Raw genomic sequence first — 9,232 nt, forward strand, 5'->3', positions numbered from 1 at the left:
TCCTCAAAATAACATGGCCAAAGAAAGTTATCCCTACAAAATCATATAGTCTGGCTATGCTCTATCTTCACCACACAAAGTATTTAAATCATGCACAACCCCGATGACAAGCCAAGCAATTGTTTCATACTTTTGACATTCTCAAAACTTTTTCAATCTTCACGCCATACATGAGCGTGCGCCATGGACATAGCACTTTAGGTGGAATAGAATGGTGGTTGTGGAGGAGAAAAAATGGAGAAGATAGTCTCACATCAACTAGGCGTATCAACGGGCTATGGAGATGCCCATCAATAGATATCAATGTGAGTGAGTAGGGATTGCCATGCAACGGATGCACTACAGCTATAAGTATATGAATGCTCAAAAAGAAACTAAGTGGGTGTGCATCCAACTTGCTTGCTCACGAAGACCTAGGGCATTTTGAGGAAGCCCGTCATTGGAATATGCAAGCCAAGTTCTATAATGAAAAATTGCCACAAGTATATGAAAGTGATAACATAGGAGACTCTCTATCATGAAGATCATGGTGCTACTTTGAAGCACAAGTGTGGTAAAAGGATAGTAGCATTGTCCCTTCTCTCTTTTTCTCTCATATTTTTTTATTTGGGCATTTTCTCTTTTTTATGGCCTCTTTTTTTTTCGTCCGGAGTCTCATCCCGACTTGTGGGGGAATCATAGTCTCCATCATCCTTTCCTCACTTGGGACAATGCTCTAATAATGATGATCATCACACTTTTATTTTCTTACAACTCAAGAATTACAACTCGATACTTAGAACAAGATATGACTCTATATGAATGCCTCCGGCGGTGTACCGGGATATGCAATGACTCATGAGTGACATGTATGAAAGAATTATGAACGGTGGCTTTGCCACAAATACAATGTCAACTACATGATCATGCAAAGCAATATGACAATGATGGAGCGTGTCATAATAAAGAGAACGGTGGAAAGTTGCATGGCAATATATCTCGGAATGGCTATGGAAATGCCATGATAGGTAGGTATGGTGGTTGTTTTGAGGAAGGTATATGGTGGGTGTATGATACTGGCGAAAGGTGCGCGGTATTAGAGAGGCTAGCAATGGTGGAAGGGTGAGAGTGTGTATGATCCATGGACTCAACATTAGTCATGAAGAACTCATATACTTATTGCAAAAATCTACAAGTTACCAAAGCAAAGTATTACGCGCATGCTCCTAGGGGGATATATTGGTAGGAAAAGACCATCGCTCGTCCCCGACCGCCACTCATAAGAAAGACAATCAATAAATAAATCATGCTCCGACTTCATCACATAACGGTTCACCATACGTCCATGCTACGGGAATCACAAACTTTAACACAAGTATTTCTCAAATTCACAACTACTCAACTAGCATGACTCTAATATCACCATCTCCATATCTCAAAACAATTATCAAGTATCAAACTTCTCATAGTATTCAACACACTCATAAGAGAATTTTATTATTAATCTTGTATACCTAGCATATAGGATTATTTAAGCAAATTACCATGCTATTTAATACTCTCAAAATAATCTAAGTGAAGCATGAGAGATCAATAGTTTCTATAAAACAAATCCACCACCGTGCTCTAAAAGGTATAAGTGAAGCACTAGAGCAAAACTATATAACTCAAAAGATATAAGTGAAGCACATAGAGTATTCTAATAATTTCTGAATCATATGTGTCTCTCTCAAAAGGTGTGTACAACAAGTATGATTTTGGTAAACTAACAAATAAAGACTCAAATCATACAAGACACTCCAAGCAAAACACATATCATGTGGTGAATAAAAATATATTCCCAAGTAAAGTTACCGATAGAAGTAGACGAAAGAGGGGATGCCTTCTGGGGCATCCCCAAGCTTTGGCTTTTAGGTGTCCCTAGATTATCTTGGGGGTGCCATGGGAATCCCCAAGCTTAGGCTCTTGCAACTCCTTGTTCCATAATCCATCAAATCATTACCCAAAACTTGAAAACTTCACAACTCAAAACTCAAAGTAGAAAATCTCGTGAGCTCCATTAGCGAAAGAAAACAAAAGACCACTTCAAGGTACTGTAATTAAATTATTCTTTATTTATATTGGTGTTAAACCTACTGTATTCCAACTTCTCTATGGTTTATAAACTATTTTACTAGCCATAGATTCATCAAAATAAGCAAACAACACACCAAAAACCGAGTCTGTCAAAAACAGAACAGTCTGTAGTAATCTGTAGCTAGTGCAAGATCTGGAACCCCAAAAATTCTAAAATAAATTTCTGGACGTGAGTAATTTATCTATTAATCATCTTAAACAATAATTAACTAAATAGCACTTTCCAAATAAAAATGGCAGCAGTTCTCGTGAGCGCTAAAGTTTCTGTTTTTTACAGCAGGATTAACAAGACTTTCCCCAAGTCTTCCCAACGGTTCTACTTGGCACAAACACTAATTAAAAACAAAAAAACACAACCAAAACAGAGGCTAGATAAATTATTTATTACTAAACAGGAGCAAAAAGCAAGGAATTAAAATAAAATTGGGTTGCCTCCCAACAAACGCTATCGTTGAACGCCCCTAGGCATAAAAAGCAAGGATAGATCTAGGTATTGCCATCTTTGGTAGGCAATCCATAAATGGCTCTCATAACAGATTCATAAGGTAATTTAATTTTATTTCTAAGAAAGTGTTCCATGCCTTTCCTTAATGGAAATTGGAATCTAATATTTTCTTCCTTCATATCAATAATTGCACCAATCGTTCTAAGGAAAGGTCTACCAAGAATAATAGGACATGAAGGATTGCAATCTATATCAAGAACGTAAAATCTACGGGAACATAATTCCTATTTGCAACAATAAGAACATCATTAATTCTTCCCATACGTTTCTTAATAGTGGAATCTGCAAGGTGCAAGTTTAGAGAGCAATCATCGAAATCACAGAAACCTAACAAATCACACAAAGTCTTTGGAATTGTGGAAACACTAGCACCCAACTCACACATAGCATAGCATTCATGATCTTTAATTTTAATTTTAATAGTTGGTTCCCACTCATCATAAAGTTTTCTAGGAATAGAAACTTCCAACTCAAGTTTTTCTTCATAAGATTGCATCAAAGCATCAATGATATGTTTGGTAAAAGCTTTATGTTGGCTATAAGCATGAGGAGAATTTAGCACGGATTGCAACAAGGAAATACAATTTATCAAAGAGAAATTATCATAATTAAATTCCTTGAAATCCAAAATAGTGGGTTCATAACTATTTAAAGTTTTGACTTCTTCAATCCCACTTTTAACAATTTTAGCATCAAGATCTAAAAACTCCGAATTTTTAGAACGCCTTCTAGGTAAAGGTGGATCATATTCGGTCCCATCATTATCAAGATTCATATTGCAAAACAAAGATTTAATAGGGGACACATCAATAACTTTTATATCTTCATCTTTATTATCATGGAAACTAGAAGAACATGCTCTTATAAAGGAATCTTTCTTAGCACGAATCCTAGCGGTTCTTTCTTTGCACTCATCAATGGAAATTATCATGGCTTTGAGAGACTCATTGATATCATGCTTAGGTGGAATAGATCTAAGTTTCAAAGAATCAACATCAAGAGAAATTCTATCAACGTTCCTAGCCAACTCATCAATTTTAAGCAATTTCTCTTCAATCAATGCATTGAAATTCTTTTGCGAAGTAATAATTCTTTAATATTAGATTCAAAATCAGAGGGCATTTTATTATAATTTCCATAAAATTCACATCCATAGATTCATTATTATTCTCAATCAAAGTAGACAAAGGCATATCATTAGGATCAGAAGAAACACTTTTATTAGCAAATAATTTCATAAGTTCATCCATCTTTCCACTCAAAACATTAATTTCTTCTATCACATGCACTTTCTTATTAGTAGATCTTTCAGTGTGCCATTGAGAATAATTAACCATAATATTATCTAGGAGTTTAGTAGCTTCTCCTAAAGTGATTTCCATAAAAGTGCCTCCCGCGGCCGAATCTAAAAGATTTCTAGAAGCAAAATTCAATCCGGCATAAAATTTTTGTATAATCATCCACAAATTTAAACCATGAGTAGGGCAATTATGTATCATTAATTTCATCCTCTCCCGAGCTTGTGCAACATGTTCAAGATCAAGTTGCTTAAAATTCATAATATCGTTTCTAAGAGAGATGATCTTAGCGGGAGGAAAATACTTAGAGAGAAAAGCATCTTTGCACTTATTCCACAAATCAAAACTATTTTAGGCAAAGACGAAAACCAAGCTTTAGCACGATCTCTAAGCGAAAAAGGAAATAGCTTCAATTTAACAATATCATTATCCACATCTTTCTTCTTTTGCATATCATACAAATCAACGAAGCTATTTAGATGGGTAGCGGCATCTTCACTAGGAAGACCGGAAAACGGATCTTTCATGACAAGATTCAGCAAGGCAGCATTAATTTCACAAGATTCAGCATCGGTAAGAGGAGCAATCGGAGTGCTAATAAAATCATTGTTGTTGGTATTGGTAAAGTCACACAATTTAGTGTTATCTTGAGCCATCGTGACAAGCAAACAAGGAACGGGCAAATAAAACGGCAAATAGAGAAAGAGAGGGAGGATAGGGAGAGAGAGAGAGGGCGAATAAAACGATAAGGGTGAAGTGGGGGAGAGGAAAATGAGAGGCAAGTGGCAAATAATGTAATGCGGGAGATAAGGGTATGTGATGGGTACTTGGTATGTTGACTTTTGCGTAGACCTCCCCGGCAACGGCACCAGAAATCCTTCTTGCTACCTCTTGAGCACTTGCGTTGGTTTTCCCTTGAAGAGGAAAGGGTGGTGCAGCAAAGTAGCGTAAGTATTTCCCTCAGTTTTTGAGAACCAAGGTATCAATCTAGTAGGAGGCTACGCGCGAGTCCCTCACACCTACACAAAACAAATAAATCCTCGCAACCAACGCGATAAGGGGTTGTTCATCCCTACACGGTCACTTACGAGAGTGAGATCTGATAGATATGATAAGATAATATTTTTGGTATTTTTATGATAAAGATGCAAAGTAAAATAAAAGCAATGAAAATAACTAAGTATTGGAAAATTAATATGATGAAGATAGACCCCGGGGCCATAGGTTTCACTAGTGGCTTCTCTCAAGAGCATAAGTATTTTACGGTGGGTGAACGAATTACTGTTGAGCAATTGACATAATTGAGCACAGTTATGAGAATATCTAGGTATGATCATGTATATAGGCATCATGTCCAAGACAAGTAGACCGACTCCTGTCTGCATCTACTACTATTACTCCACACATCGACCGCTATCTAGCATGCATCTAGAGTATTAAGTTCATAAAAACAGAGTAACGCCTTAAGCAAGATGACATGATGTAGAGGGATAAATTCATGCAATATGATAAAAAAACCATCTTGTTATCCTCGATGGCAACAATACAATACGTGCCTTGCTGCCCCTACTGTTACTGGGAAAAGACACCACAAGATTGAACCCAAACCTAAGCACTTCTCCCATTGCAAGAAAGATCAATCTAGTAGGCCAAACCAAATTGATAATTCGAAGAGACTTGCAAAGATAACCAATCATACATAAAAGAATTCAGAGATGATTCAAATATTGTTCATAGATAAACTTGATCATAAACCCACAATTCATCGGTCTCAACAAACACACCGCAAAAGAAGATTACATCGAATAGATCTCTAGAAGAGAGGGGGAGAACTTTGTATTGAGATCCAAAAAGGGAGAAGAAACCATCTAGCTAATAATTATGGACCCGTAGGTCTGAGGTAAACTACTCACACTTCATCGGAGAGGCTATGGTGTTGATGTAGAAGCCCTCCGTGATCGATGCCCCCTCCGGCGGAGCTCCGGAACAGGCCCCAAGATGGGATCTCGTGGATACAGAAAGTTACGGCGGTGGAATTAGGGTTTTGGCTCCATGTCTGATCGTTTGGGGGTACGTAGGTATATATAGGAGGAAGAAGTACGCCGGTGGAGCAATAGGGGGCCCACGAGGGTGGAGGGCGCGCCTGGGGGGTAGGCGCGCCCCCTACCTCGTGGCCTCCCTGTTGGTTGCTTGAAGTAGGGTCCAACTCTCCTGGATCATGTTCGGTGAGAAAATCACGTCCCCGAAGGTTTCATTCCGTTTGGACTCCGTTTGATATTCCTTTTCTTCGGAACCCTAAAATAGGCAAAAAAAACAACAATTCTGGACTAGGCCTCCGGTTAGTAGGTTAGTCCCAAAAATAATATAAAAGTGGATAATAAAGCCCAATAATGTCCAAAACAGTAGATAATATAGCATGGAGCAATCAAAAATTATAGATACGTTGGAGACGTATCAGTGGTTTCTGTGTCGCTGCTGAGAGGACTCGATCACTATGGCGGGAGCTTTATTTTTTTCCTTTCTTTTAAATTTTTTTCTTAGGCTGTGTGCATCGTGGATGTCTTTGCAATATCTTGTAGGTGCAGAGGCTAGGTGTAATTGGTATCTTCGCTATATTAATATATTCCCCTTTAAAAATGTATGTATGTATGTATGTATGTATACAAACTAGTGTTTCACAATGAATGACAGACAACTTGTGCATCAATTAATTAGTTAGGGCTCTGCTCTCTCTTAATTGGTATATGTTGTAAGGAGTGATAGTTTCTATTTTATGTTTGTTCTTTGAAGAATGACAAGACTTGAAATTGGATGGAAGAAAAAGTGGCCTACATATGCATGTTCAATGACTGTGTTGCAACTGTTGTGACTCCAAAAGATTGCTCGGGTAAGGGCTTAGTATACCGGCCTAGAAGTGAAAGCGATCAAAATTTTGCACCACTAAAGGAGAGAAAAGCAAAAACTTCTCATCTTTCTCAAAGGATTGAACATTTTTTACTGTCATATTATCCCGTAGGCAGCATATTGACCTAGCAACTTTGGTGTAGCCTATTGTATTACTCATATTCATCAAGTAGTATATTATAAAATGGGCTTTTATTGACTCTAAATGTAGCATTATTGTAATGCATTTGCATAATTAAGCGCGTGTTTGGTTGGGTGGCTAGGGATAGCCAGTTTTTAGGTGGTTGCCATGTGTTTGATTTTTTAAAATTTGTAGTTGAGGATAGCCAAATCCAGAGAATATTCCCTAAAAAGTGGCTTAGCAGAAGCGCCAAAAGGTGGCGGGTGAGGGCAACCACCCCATGTTTGCATGCTCACCTCACCATCCGAATCGTTTACTACTTGTTCTCACCCGCTCCCCCATGAAAAAAAGGAATTTTATCAGGCTTTTGGTAGGACATTCGTATGTCCATACTTGTCATCCAACGTACTGTGACAAAAACTGGGGTGTTAAAAATTAAAGGGCAACTCATGAAATATAATAGACAAACATATATGTCTATAAATTATACAACAAAGAAACAAAGAATCCAACATAAATCCGTATATGGATCTGATCATCAAGGGATAATTCATGACAGGGCAACAAACACACCGAGAATTACATCAGATGGAATACAATCATGTAGGGCAGCACATGTGATCATTGATTGAGACGTAAGGGAGAGAAGATGCCAACTAGCTACTATTATGGACCCGTAGTTCAAGGAGAACTATTCACACATGGGCATAGTGGCACTGAGGTTGGTGAATGTGCCTCCGGTGATGATTTACCCTTCCGGCAAAGTACCGGAAGAGGTCTCCAGATTGAATCATCGTGAAATGCGTGGTGGCGACGACAGAAAAATCATCGATAAATAAATCACGTGAGAGATCTCGGTAATTAGGGAGCATAGTTAATTTAAAGATAGTAGATGATACCCCGCATGTTGTTGCGAGAATGTTTTCCAATCCATTTTAGTGATATTTGGTTTCATGGAACATGTGAATACTCGGAGTAATAATATGAGAACTGGAACTAAAAATACATATAAGTTATGATGTTTGATTATTTTATATTTCCAGAATGTTTATTAAAATTATAAATAGCATAATAGAATGGAAATTCTCATGCATGTTGAAGTGGGCTTTTTCCTATGCATGGTTGCATGTTGAGGTAGACCTACTCCTTATGCATGTTGCATGATGTGGTGGCGTGTTTGCATGTTGAGGGAGAGAGTTAGTGAGTGATACCTATTTTGATACAAATGATTTACTTTGGTAAGGAAATAGTAACCAGGCAAGTTTGTAATGATACAGTGCTATACTATACTTGACACCCAAAATGGACTACTTCATTTGTGTCAATACACTACAATATATCCAATGCATGCTTCCCTAGGGCCAAAGGGAGTTTCTCTGAGGCACCTACTCTAGAAAATCCAATATATATATATACACCCTTAATTAAGGGTTAGTGTGCTTTTGTAACACCCCGGATGTAACTTTCCCTATTTGTACTCCAACTCTTGCCGTTTCCGGCGTTAAGTTATATTTATTTCTCGGGTTCGGGTCTTTGTCTCCGTGTGTTGTTTTCTTTTTCATGCATCTCATATCATGTCATAATGTGCATTGCATTTGCATACGTGTTCATCTCATGCATCCGAGCATTTTCCCAGTTGTCCGTTTTGCATTCCGGCGCTTCGTTCTCCTCCGATGGTCATTTCTAGCTTTCTTTCGTGTGTGGAGATTAAACATTTCCGGATTAGACCGAGACTTGCCAAGCGGCCTTGGTTTACTACCGGTAGACCGCCTGTCAAGTTTCGTATCATTTGGACTTCGTTTGATACTCCAACGGTTAACCGAGGGACCGAAAAGGCCTCGTGAGTGTTGCAGCCCAACACCCCTTCAATTTGGCCCAAAACCCACCAAACTTTGCTCCATCATCTAGAGCGTTCGATCACGATCGCGTGGCCGAAAACCGCACCTCATTTGGACTCTCCTAGCTCCACTTATGCCTATAAATAGCCCCCCCGTTTTCGGATCTCGGATCTCTCCCCGTCCAACCCTAGCTAAAAAAAAAGCTTCTCCACACCGACGGACATGTCCGGAGCCTAGCCGGACACGTTCGCCGCCGCCCCGCGCCCAACCGGACGCTGCCATGTGGCGCCAACCACCACCGCCGTCGCCGGCCCGCGGGAGCCCGCGCCCGGCCCCCGCGCCGCCCGAGCGGGCCACTCCCTCCGCCGCCCCGCGCCACCGTCTTCTACCGCCCGCGCCACCGCGGCTCCATCGCCGGCAGCCGCCATCGTCGCCGGCGAGGCCCTCCATC

Source organism: Triticum dicoccoides, chromosome 1A (genome assembly GCF_002162155.2).
Source record: "Triticum dicoccoides isolate Atlit2015 ecotype Zavitan chromosome 1A, WEW_v2.0, whole genome shotgun sequence".
In the NCBI taxonomy this organism is placed as follows: Eukaryota; Viridiplantae; Streptophyta; class Magnoliopsida; order Poales; family Poaceae; genus Triticum; species Triticum dicoccoides.